Source organism: Gorilla gorilla, chromosome 5, assembly GCF_029281585.2.
Source record: "Gorilla gorilla gorilla isolate KB3781 chromosome 5, NHGRI_mGorGor1-v2.1_pri, whole genome shotgun sequence".
In the NCBI taxonomy this organism is placed as follows: Eukaryota; Metazoa; Chordata; class Mammalia; order Primates; family Hominidae; genus Gorilla; species Gorilla gorilla.
Genome location: NC_073229.2, coordinates 7,825,933 through 7,840,105, shown reverse-complemented (window position 1 = coordinate 7,840,105; position 14,173 = coordinate 7,825,933).

Sequence of the window (14,173 nt, the reverse complement as noted above, 5' to 3'; positions counted from 1 at the left end):
ATTTCCATGTTCATACAGATAGCGGTGTAGATATTTCCATGTTCATACAGATATCGGTGTAGATATTTCCATGTTCATACAGATAGCGGTGTAGATACTTCCATGTTCATTCGGTTAGCGGTGTAGATATTTCCATGTTCATACAGATGGCGGTGTAGATATTTCCATGTTCGTACAGATGGCGGTGTAGATATTTCCATGTTCATAGAGATGGCGGTGTAGATATTTCCATGTTTAAGCAGATAGCGGTATAGATATTTCCATGTTTATACAGATGGTGGTGTAGATATTTCCATGTTTATAGAGATGGTGGTCTAGATATTTCCATGTTTACAGAGATAGTGGTGTAGTTATTTCCAAGTTTATAGAGACAGCGTTGTAGATATTTCCATGTTTATACTGATAGCGGTGAAGATATTTCCATGTTTATACAGATAGCGGTGTAGATATTTCCATGTTTATACAGATAGCAGTGTAGACATTTCCATGTTTATAGAGATAGTGGTGTAGATAATTTCAATTTTTACCGAGAGCAGTGTAGATATTTCCAACTTCATACAGATAGCGGTGTAGATATTTCCACGTTTATAGAGATGGCGGTGTAGATATTTCCATGGTCATGCAGATGGCGGTGTAGATATTTCCATGTTCATACAAATGGCAGTGTAGGTATTTCCATGTTCATAGAGATGGCGGTGTAGATATTTCCATGTTCATACAAATGGCGGTGTAGATATTTCCATGTTCATAGAGATGGCGGTGTAGATATTTCCATGTTTATACAGATAGCAGTGTAGTTATTTCCATGTTTATAGAGATAGCAGTGTAGATATTTCCCTTGATATACAGATAGCTGTGTAGATATTTGCATGTTCATACAGATAGCGGTGTAGTTATTTCCATGTTTATACAGATAGCGGTGTAGATATTTCCATGTTCATACAGATAGCGGTGTAGATATTTCCATGTTCATACAGTTAGCAGAGTAGATATTTCCATGTTCTTACAGATGGCAGTGTAGATATTTACATGTTCATACAGATGGCGGTGTAGATATTTCCATGTTCATAGAGATGGCGGTGTAGATATTTCCATGTTCATACAGATAGCGGTGTAGATATTTCCATGTTCATACAGATAGCGGTGTAGACATTTCCATGTTCATACAGTTAGCGGAGTAGATATTTCCATGTTCATACAGATGGCGGTGCAGATATTTACATGTTCATACAGATGGCGGTGTAGATATTTCCATGTTCGTACGGATGGCAGTGTAGATATTTCCATGTTCATACAGGTGGCGGTGTAGATATTTCCATGTTTATACAGATAGCAGTGAAGATATTTCCATGTTTTTACAGATAGCGGTGTTGATATTTCCATGTTTATACAGATAGCAGTGTAGATATTTCCATGTTTATAGAGATAGTGGTGTAGATAATTTCAATTTTATACAGAGAGCAGTGTAGATATTTCCAAGTTAATACAGATAGCGGTGTAGATATTTCCACGTTTACAGAGATGGCGGTGTAGATATTTCCATGTTCATACAGATGGCAGTGTAGATATTTCCACGTTTATAGGTATTGCGGTGTAGATATTTTCATGTTTACACAGATGGCGGTGTAGATATTTCCATGTTTACACATATAGCGGTGTAGACATTTCCATGTTTACACAGATAGCGGTGTGGATATTTCCATGTTCATAAAAATGTCGGTGTAGATATTTCCATGTTCATAGAGATGACGGTGTAGATATTTCCATGTTTATACAGGTAGCAGTGTAGTTATTACCATGTTTGTAGACATAGCAGTGTAGATATTTCCATTAATATACAGATAGCAGTGTAGATATTTGCATGTTGATAGAGATAGCGGTGTAGATATTTCCATGTTTATTCAGATAGCGGTGTAGATATTTCCATATTCATACAGATAGCGGTGTAGATATTTCCATGTTCATACAAATGGCGGTGTAGATATTTCCATGTTTATACAGATAGCAGTGTAGATGTTTCCATGTTTATAGAGATAGCAGTGTAGATATTTCCATTGATATACAGATAGCTGTGTAGATATTTGCATGTTCATACACATAGCGGTGTAGATATTTCCATGTTCATACAGATAGCGGTGTAGATATTTCCATGTTCGTACAGAGAGCGGTGTAGATATTTCCATGTTCATACAGATCGCGGTGTAGTTATTTCCATGTTCATACCAATAGCGGTGTAGATATTTCCATGTTCATACAGTTAGCGGTGTAGATATTTCCATGTTCATACAGATGGCGGTGTAGATATTTGCATGTTCATACAGATGGCGGTGTAGATATTTCCATGTTCGTACGGATGGCAGTGTAGATATTTCCATGTTCATATAGGTGGCGGTGTAGATATTTCCATGTTTATACAGATAGCAGTGTAGTTATTTCCATGTTTATAGAGATAACAGTGTGTATATTTCCATTGATATGCAGATAGCTGTGTAGGTATTTCCATGTTCATACAGATAGCGGTGTAGATATTTCCATGTTCGTACAGATAGCTGTGTAGATATTTCCATGTTCATACAGATAGCGGTGTAGATATTTCCATGTTCATACAGATAACGGTGTAGATATTTCCATGTTCATACATATAGCGGTGTAGATATTTTCATGTTCATACAGATAGCGGTGTAGATATTTCCATGTTCATACGGTTAGCGGTGTAGATATTTCCATGTTCATACAGATGGCGGTGTAGATATTTAAATGTTCATACAGATGGCGTTGTAGATATTTCCATGTTCGTACAGATGGCGGTGTAGATATTTCCATGTTTATAGAGATGGTGGTCTAGATATTTCCATGTTTACAGAGATAGTGGTGTAGTTATTTCCAAGTTTATAGAGACAGTGTTGTAGATATTTCCATGTTTATACAGATAGCGGTCAAGATATTTCCATGTTTATACAGATAGCTGTGTAGATATTTCCATGTTTATACAGATAGCAGTGTAGACATTTCCATGTTTATACAGATAGTGGTGTAGATAATTTCAATTTATACCGAGAGCAGTGTAGATATTTCCAAGTTCATACAGATAGCGGTGTAGATATTTCCACGTTTATAGAGATGGCGGTGTAGATATTTCCATGGTCATGCAGATGGCGGTGTAAATATTTCCATGTTCATGCAAATGGCAGTGTAGGTATTTCCATGTTCATAGAGATGGCGGTGTAGATATTTCCATGTTCATACAAATGGCGGTGTAGATATTTCCATGTTCATAGAGATGGCGGTGTAGATATTTCCATGTTTATACAGATAGCAGTGTAGTTATTTCCATGTTTATAGAGATAGCAGTGTAGATATTTCCCTTGATATACAGATAGCTGTGTAGATATTTGCATGTTCATACAGATAGCGGTGTAGATATTTCCATGTTCATACAGTTAGCGGTGTAGATATTTCCATGTTCATACAGTTAGCGGTGTAGATATTTCCATGTTCTTACTGATGGCAGTGTAGATATTTACATGTTCATACAGATGGCGGTGTAGATATTTCCATGTTCATACAGATGGCGGTGTAGATATTTCCATGTTCATGCAGATGGCGGTGTAGATATTTCCATGTTCATACAAATGGCGGTGTTTATATTTCCACGATCATAGAGATGGCGATGTAGATATTTCCATGTTTATACAGATAGCAGTGTAGTTATTTCCATGTTTATAGAGATAGCAGTGTAGATATTTCCATTGATATACAGATAGCTGTGTAGATATTTGCATGTTCATACAGATAGCGGAGTAGATATTTCCATGTTTATACAGATAGCGGTGTAGATATTTCCATGTTCATACAGATAGCGGTGTAGATATTTCCATGTTCATACAGTTAGCGGTGTAGATATTTCCATCTTCTTACAGATGGCAGTGTAGATATTTCCATGTTCATGCAAATGGCGGTGTAGATATTTCCATGTTCATACAGATAGCGGTGTAGATATTTCCATGTTCATACAGATAGCGGTGTAGGTATTTCCATGTTCATACAGTTAGCGGTGTAGATATTTCCATGTTCATACAGATGGCAATGCAGATATTTACATGTTCATACAGATGGCGGTGTAGATATTTCCATGTTTAAACAGATAGCAGTGTAGATATTTCCATGTTTATAGATATAGTGGTGTAGATAATTTCAATTTTATACAGAGAGCTGTGTAGATATTTCCAAGTTCATACAGATAGCGGTGTAGATATTTCCACGTTTATAGAGATGGCGGTGTAGATATTTCCATGTTCACACAGATGGCAGTGTAGATAATTCCACGTTTATAGGGATGGCGGTGTAGATATTTTCATGTTTACACAGATGGCGGTGTAGATATTTCCATGTTTACACAGATAGCGGTGTAGACATTTCCATGTTTACACAGATAGCGGTGTGGATATTTCCATGTTCATACAAATGTCGGTGAAGATATTTCCATGTTCATAGAGATGACGGTGTAGATATTTCCATGTTTATACAGATAGCAGTGTAGTTATTACCATGTTTATAGAGATAGCAGTGTAGATATTTCCATTGATATACAGATAGCTGTGTAGATATTTGCATGTTCATACAGATAGCGGTGTAGGTATTTCCATGTTTATTCAGATCGCGGTGTAGATATTTCCATATTCATACAGTTAGCGGTGTAGATATTTCCATGTTCATATAAATGGCGGTGCAGATATTTCCATGTTTATACAGATAGCAGTGTAGATATTTCCATGTTTATAGAGATAGCAGTGTAGATATTTCCATTGATATACAGATAGCTGTGTAGATTTTGGCATGTTCATACACATAGCGGTGTAGATATTTCAATGTTCATACAGATAGCGGTGTAGATATTTCCATGTTCGTACAGAGAGCGGTGTAGGTATTTCCATGTTCATACAGATAGCGGTGTAGATATTTCCATGTTCATACAGATGGCGGTGTAGATATTTCCATGTTCATTCAGTTAGCGGTGTAGATATTTCCATGTTCATACAAATGGCGTTGTAGATATTTCCATGTTCATAGAGATGGCGGTGTAGATATTTCCATGTTCATTACAAATGGCGATGTAGTTCTTTCCATGTTCATAGAGATGGCGGTGTAGATCTTTCCATGTTTATACAGATAGCAGTGTAGTTATTTCCATGTTTATAGAGATAGCAGTGTGGATATTTCCATTGATATTCAGATAGCTGTGTAGGTATTTACATGTTCATACAGATAGCGGTGTAGACATTTCCAGGTTCGTACAGATAGTGGTGTAGATATTTCCATGTTCGTACAGATAGCGGTGTAGATACTTCCATGTTCATACAGTTAGCGGTGTAGATATTTCCATGTTCGTACAGAGAGCGGTGTAGGTATTTCCATGTTCATACAAATGGCGGTGTAGATATTTCCATGTTTATACAGATAGCAGTGTAGATGTTTCCATGTTTATAGAGATAGCAGTGTAGATATTTCCACTGATATACAGATAGCTGTGTAGGTATTTGCATGTTCATACAGATAGCGGTGTACATATTTCCATGTTCGTACAGATAGCTGTGTAGATATTTCCATGTTCGTACAGATAGCGGTGTAGATATTTCCATGTTCCTACAGATAACGGTGTAGATATATCCATGTTCATACAGATAGCGGTGTAGATATTTCCATGTTCACAGAGTTAGCGGTGTAGATATTTCCATGTTCATAGAGATAACGGTGTAGATATTTCCATGTTCAAACAGATAGCGGTGTAGATATTTCCATGTTCATACAGTTAGCGGTGTAGATATTTCCATGTTCATACAGTTAGCGGTGTAGATATTTCCATGTTCTTACTGATGGCAGTGTAGATATTTACATGTTCATACAGATGGCGGTGTAGATATTTCCATGTTCATACAGATGGCGGTGTAGATATTTCCATGTTCATGCAGATGGCGGTGTAGATATTTCCATGTTCATACAAATGGCGGTGTTTATATTTCCACGATCATAGAGATGGCGATGTAGATATTTCCATGTTTATACAGATAGCAGTGTAGTTATTTCCATGTTTATAGAGATAGCAGTGTAGATATTTCCATTGATATACAGATAGCTGTGTAGATATTTGCATGTTCATACAGATAGCGGAGTAGATATTTCCATGTTTATACAGATAGCGGTGTAGATATTTCCATGTTCATACAGATAGCGGTGTAGATATTTCCATGTTCATACAGTTAGCGGTGTAGATATTTCCATCTTCTTACAGATGGCAGTGTAGATATTTCCATGTTCATGCAAATGGCGGTGTAGATATTTCCATGTTCATACAGATAGCGGTGTAGATATTTCCATGTTCATACAGATAGCGGTGTAGGTATTTCCATGTTCATACAGTTAGCGGTGTAGATATTTCCATGTTCATACAGATGGCAATGCAGATATTTACATGTTCATACAGATGGCGGTGTAGATATTTCCATGTTTAAACAGATAGCAGTGTAGATATTTCCATGTTTATAGAGATAGTGGTGTAGATAATTTCAATTTTATACAGAGAGCTGTGTAGATATTTCCAAGTTCATACAGAGAGCGGTGTAGATATTTCCACGTTTATAGAGATGGCGGTGTAGATATTTCCATGTTCACACAGATGGCAGTGTAGATAATTCCACGTTTATAGGGATGGCGGTGTAGATATTTTCATGTTTACACAGATGGCGGTGTAGATATTTCCATGTTTACACAGATAGCGGTGTAGACATTTCCATGTTTACACAGATAGCGGTGTGGATATTTCCATGTTCATACAAATGTCGGTGAAGATATTTCCATGTTCATAGAGATGACGGTGTAGATATTTCCATGTTTATACAGATAGCAGTGTAGTTATTACCATGTTTATAGAGATAGCAGTGTAGATATTTCCATTGATATACAGATAGCTGTGTAGATATTTGCATGTTCATACAGATAGCGGTGTAGGTATTTCCATGTTTATTCAGATCCCGGTGTAGATATTTCCATATTCATACAGTTAGCGGTGTAGATATTTCCATGTTCATATAAATGGCGGTGCAGATATTTCCATGTTTATACAGATAGCAGTGTAGATATTTCCATGTTTATAGAGATAGCAGTGTAGATATTTCCATTGATATACAGATAGCTGTGTAGATTTTGGCATGTTCATACACATAGCGGTGTAGATATTTCAATGTTCATACAGATAGCGGTGTAGATATTTCCATGTTCGTACAGAGAGCGGTGTAGGTATTTCCATGTTCATACAGATAGCGGTGTAGATATTTCCATGTTCATACAGATGGCGGTGTAGATATTTCCATGTTCATTCAGTTAGCGGTGTAGATATTTCCATGTTCATACAAATGGCGTTGTAGATATTTCCATGTTCATAGAGATGGCGGTGTAGATATTTCCATGTTCATTACAAATGGCGATGTAGTTCTTTCCATGTTCATAGAGATGGCGGTGTAGATCTTTCCATGTTTATACAGATAGCAGTGTAGTTATTTCCATGTTTATAGAGATAGCAGTGTGGATATTTCCATTGATATTCAGATAGCTGTGTAGGTATTTACATGTTCATACAGATAGCGGTGTAGACATTTCCAGGTTCGTACAGATAGTGGTGTAGATATTTCCATGTTCGTACAGATAGCGGTGTAGATACTTCCATGTTCATACAGTTAGCGGTGTAGATATTTCCATGTTCGTACAGAGAGCGGTGTAGGTATTTCCATGTTCATACAAATGGCGGTGTAGATATTTCCATGTTTATACAGATAGCAGTGTAGATGTTTCCATGTTTATAGAGATAGCAGTGTAGATATTTCCACTGATATACAGATAGCTGTGTAGATATTTGCATGTTCATACACATAGCGGTGTAGATATTTCCATGTTCATACAGATAGCGGTGTAGATATTTCCATGTTCGTACAGAGAGCGGTGTAGATATTTCCATGTTCATACAGATAGCAGTGTAGATATTTCCATGTTCCTACAAATGGCGGTGTAGATATTTCCATGTTCATACAGTTAGCGGTGTAGATATTTCCATGTTCGTACAGAGAGCGGTGTAGGTATTTCCATGTTCATACAGATAGCGGTGTAGATATTTCCATGTTCATACAGATAGCGGTGTAGTTATTTCCAGATTCATACCAATAGCGGTGTAGATATTTCCATGTTCATACAGTTAGCGGTGTAGATATTTCCATGTTCATACAGATGGCGGTGTAGATATTTACATGTTCATACAGATGGCGGTGTAGATATTTCCATGTTCGTACGGATGGCAGTGTAGATATTTCCATGTTCATATAGGTGGCGGTGTAGACATTTCCATGTTTACACAGATAGCAGTGTAGTTATTTCCATGTTATAGAGATAGCAGTGTGGATATTTACATTGATATACAGATAGCTGTGTAGGTATTTGCATGTTCATACAGATAGCGGTGTACATATTTCCATGTTCGTACAGATAGCTGTGTAGATATTTCCATGTTCGTACAGATAGCGGTGTAGATATTTCCATGTTCCTACAGATAACGGTGTAGATATATCCATGTTCATACAGATAGCGGTGTAGATATTTCCATGTTCACAGAGTTAGCGGTGTAGATATTTCCATGTTCATAGAGATAACGGTGTAGATATTTCCATGTTCAAACAGATAGCGGTGTAGATATTTCCATGTTCATACAGTTAGCGGTGTAGATATTTCCATGTTCATACAGTTAGCGGTGTAGATATTTCCATGTTCTTACTGATGGCAGTGTAGATATTTACATGTTCATACAGATGGCGGTGTAGATATTTCCATGTTCATACAGATGGCGGTGTAGATATTTCCATGTTCATGCAGATGGCGGTGTAGATATTTCCATGTTCATACAAATGGCGGTGTTTATATTTCCACGATCATAGAGATGGCGATGTAGATATTTCCATGTTTATACAGATAGCAGTGTAGTTATTTCCATGTTTATAGAGATAGCAGTGTAGATATTTCCATTGATATACAGATAGCTGTGTAGATATTTGCATGTTCATACAGATAGCGGAGTAGATATTTCCATGTTCATACAGATAGCGGTGTAGATATTTCCATGTTCATACAGTTAGCGGTGTAGATATTTCCATCTTCTTACAGATGGCAGTGTAGATATTTCCATGTTCATGCAAATGGCGGTGTAGATATTTCCATGTTCATACAGATAGCGGTGTAGATATTTCCATGTTCATACAGATAGCGGTGTAGGTATTTCCATGTTCATACAGTTAGCGGTGTAGATATTTCCATGTTCATACAGATGGCAATGCAGATATTTACATGTTCATACAGATGGCGGTGTAGATATTTCCATGTTTAAACAGATAGCAGTGTAGATATTTCCATGTTTATAGAGATAGTGGTGTAGATAATTTCAATTTTATACAGAGAGCTGTGTAGATATTTCCAAGTTCATACAGAGAGCGGTGTAGATATTTCCACGTTTATAGAGATGGCGGTGTAGATATTTCCATGTTCACACAGATGGCAGTGTAGATAATTCCACGTTTATAGGGATGGCTGTGTAGATATTTTCATGTTTACACAGATGGCGGTGTAGATATTTCCATGTTTACACAGATAGCGGTGTAGACATTTCCATGTTTACACAGATAGCGGTGTGGATATTTCCATGTTCATACAAATGTCGGTGAAGATATTTCCATGTTCATAGAGATGACGGTGTAGATATTTCCATGTTTATACAGATAGCAGTGTAGTTATTACCATGTTTATAGAGATAGCAGTGTAGATATTTCCATTGATATACAGATAGCTGTGTAGATATTTGCATGTTCATACAGATAGCGGTGTAGGTATTTCCATGTTTATTCAGATCGCGGTGTAGATATTTCCATATTCATACAGTTAGCGGTGTAGATATTTCCATGTTCATATAAATGGCGGTGCAGATATTTCCATGTTTATACAGATAGCAGTGTAGATATTTCCATGTTTATAGAGATAGCAGTGTAGATATTTCCATTGATATACAGATAGCTGTGTAGATTTTGGCATGTTCATACACATAGCGGTGTAGATATTTCAATGTTCATACAGATAGCGGTGTAGATATTTCCATGTTCGTACAGAGAGCGGTGTAGGTATTTCCATGTTCATACAGATAGCGGTGTAGATATTTCCATGTTCATACAGATGGCGGTGTAGATATTTCCATGTTCATTCAGTTAGCGGTGTAGATATTTCCATGTTCATACAAATGGCGTTGTAGATATTTCCATGTTCATAGAGATGGCGGTGTAGATATTTCCATGTTCATTACAAATGGCGATGTAGTTCTTTCCATGTTCATAGAGATGGCGGTGTAGATCTTTCCATGTTTATACAGATAGCAGTGTAGTTATTTCCATGTTTATAGAGATAGCAGTGTGGATATTTCCATTGATATTCAGATAGCTGTGTAGGTATTTACATGTTCATACAGATAGCGGTGTAGACATTTCCATGTTCGTACAGATAGCGGTGTAGATATTTCCATGTTCGTACAGATAGCGGTGTAGATACTTCCATGTTCATACAGTTAGCGGTGAAGATATTTCCATGTTCATACAGATGGCGGTGTAGATATTTACATGTTCATACAGATGGCGGTATAGATATTTCCATGTTCGTACAGATGGCGGTGTAGATATTTCCATGTTCATACAGATTGCGGTGTAGATATTTCCACGTTTATAGAGATGGCGGTGTAGATATTTCCATGTTCATACAGATGGCAGTGTAGATATTTCCACGTTTATAGGGATGGCGGTGTAGATATTTTCATGTTTACACAGATGGCGGTGTAGATATTTCCATGTTTACCCAGATAGCGGTGTAGACATTTCCATATTTACACAGATAGCGGTGTGTATATTTCCGTGTTCATAGAGATGACGGTGTAGATATTTCCATGTTTATACAGATAGCAGTGTAGTTATTACCATGTTTATAGAGATAGCAGTGTAGATATTTCCATTGATATGCAGATAGCTGTGTAGATATTTGCATGTTCATACAGATAGCCGTGTAGGTATTTCCATGTTTATTCAGGTAGCGGTGTAGATATTTCCATGTTTATACAGATAGCAGTATAGATATTTCCATCTTTACAGAGATAGCATTGTAGATATTTCCATTGATATACAGATAGCTGTGTAGGTATTTGCATGTTCATACAGATAGCAGTGTAGGTATTTCCATGTTCGTACAGATAGCTGTGTAGATATTTCCATGTTCATACAGATACCGGTGTAGATATTTCCATGTTCATACAGATAACGGTGTAGATATTTCTATGTTCACACAGATAGCGGTGTAGATATTTCCATGTTCATACAGTTAGCGGTGAAGATATTCCCATGTTCATACAGATGGCGGTGTAGATATTTACATGTTCATACAGATGGCGGTATAGATATTTCCGTGTTCGTACAGATGGCGGTGTAGATATTTCCATGTTCATAGAGATGGCGGTGTAGATATTTCCTTGTTTATGCAGATAGCGGTATAGATATTTCCATGTTTATACAGATGGTGGTGTAGATATTTCCATGTTTATAGAGATGGCGGTCTAGATATTTCCATGTTCACAGAGATAGTGGTGTAGTTATTTACAAGTTTATAGAGACAGCATTGTAGATAATTCCATGTTTATACAGATAGCGGTGAAGATATTTCCATGTTTATACAGATAGCGGTGTAGATATTTCCATGTTTATACAGATAGCAGTGTAGATATTTCCATGTTTAAAGAGATAGTGGTGTAGATAATTTCAATTTAATACAGAGATCAGTGTAGGTATTTCCAAGTTCATACAGATAGCGGTGTAGATATTTCCACGTTTATAGAGATGGCGGTGTAGATATTTCCATGTTCATACAGATGGCAGTGTAGATATTTCCACGTGTATAGGGATGGCGGTGTAGATATTTTCATGTTTACACAGATGACGGTTTAGATATTTCCATGATTACAAAGATAGCGGTGTAGACATTTCCATGTTTACACAGATAGCGGTGTGGATATTTCCATGTTCATACAAATGTAGGTGTAGATATTTCCATGTTCATAGAGATGACGGTGTAGATATTTCCATGTTTATACAGTTAGCAGTGTAGTTATTACCATGTTTATAGAGATAGCAGTGTAGATATTTCCATGTTTATAGAGATAGTGGTGTGGACTATTTCAATTCATACCGAGAGCAGTGTAGATATTTCCAAGTTCATACAGATAGCGGTGTAGATATTTACATGTTCATACAGATGGCGGTGTAGACATTTCCATGTTCATACAGATGGCGGTGTAGATATTTCCATGTTCATACAGATGGCGGTGTAGATATTTACATGTTCATACAGATGGCGGTGTAGACATTTCCATGTTCATATAGGTGGCGGTGTAGATATTTCCATGTTTGTACAGATAGCAGTGTAGTTATTTCCATGTTTACAGAGATAGCAGTGTGGATATTTCCATTGATATACAGATAGCTGTGTAGGTATTTGCATGTTCAGATAGCGGTGTAGATATTTCCATATTCGTACAGATAGCGGTGTAGATATTTCTATGTTCATACAGATAGCAGTGTAGATATTTCCATGTTCATACAAATGGCGGTGTAGATATTTCCATGTTTATACAGATAGCAGTGTAGATGTTTCCATGTTTATAGAGATAGCAGTGTAGATATTTCCATTGAAATACAGATAGCTGTGTAGATATTTGCATGTTCATACACATAGCGGTGTAGATATTTCCATGTTCATACAGATAGCGGTGTAGATATTTCCATGTTCGTACAGAGAGCGGTGTAGATATTTCCATGTTCATACAGATCGCGGTGTAGTTATTTCCATGTTCATACCAATAGCGGTGTAGATATTTCCATGTTCATACAGTTAGCGGTGTAGATATTTCCATGTTCATACAGATGGCGGTGTAGATATTTGCATGTTCATACAGATGGCGGTGTAGATATTTCCATGTTCGTACGGATGGCAGTGTAGATATTTCCATGTTCATATAGGTGGCGGTGTAGATATTTCCATGTTTATACAGATAGCAGTGTAGTTATTTCCATGTTTATAGAGATAGCAGTGTGGATATTTCCATTGATATGCAGATAGCTGTGTAGGTATTTCCATGTTCATACAGATAGCGGTGTAGATATTTCCATGTTCGTACAGATAGCTGTGTAGATATTTCCATGTTCATACAGATAGCGGTGTAGATATTTCCATGTTCATACAGATAACGGTGTAGATATTTCCATGTTCATACATATAGCGGTGTAGATATTTTCATGTTCATACAGATAGCGGTGTAGATATTTCCATGTTCATACGGTTAGCGGTGTAGATATTTCCATGTTCATACAGATGGCGGTGTAGATATTTCCATGTTCGTACAGATGGCGGTGTAGATATTTCCATGTTTATAGAGATGGTGGTCTAGATATTTCCATGTTTACAGAGATAGTGGTGTAGTTATTTCCAAGTTTATAGAGACAGCGTTGTAGATATTTCCATGTTTATACAGATAGCGGTGAAGATATTTCCATGTTTATACAGATAGCTGTGTAGATATTTCCATGTTTATACAGATAGCAGTGTAGACATTTCCACGTTTATACAGATAGTGGTGTAGATAATTTCAATTTATACCGAGAGCAGTGTAGATATTTCCAAGTTCATACAGATAGCGGTGTAGATATTTCCACGTTTATAGAGATGGCGGTGTAGATATTTCCATGGTCATGCAGATGGCGGTGTAAATATTTCCATGTTCATACAAATGGCAGTGTAGGTATTTCCATGTTCATAGAGATGGCGGTGTAGATATTTCCATGTTCATACAAATGGCGGTGTAGATATTTCCATGTTCATAGAGATGGCGGTGTAGATATTTCCATGTTTATACAGATAGCAGTGTAGTTATTTCCATGTTTATAGAGATAGCAGTGTAGATATTTCCCTTGATATACAGATAGCTGTGTAGATATTTGCATGTTCATACAGATAGCGGTGTAGATATTTCCATGTTTATACAGATAGCGGTGTAGATATT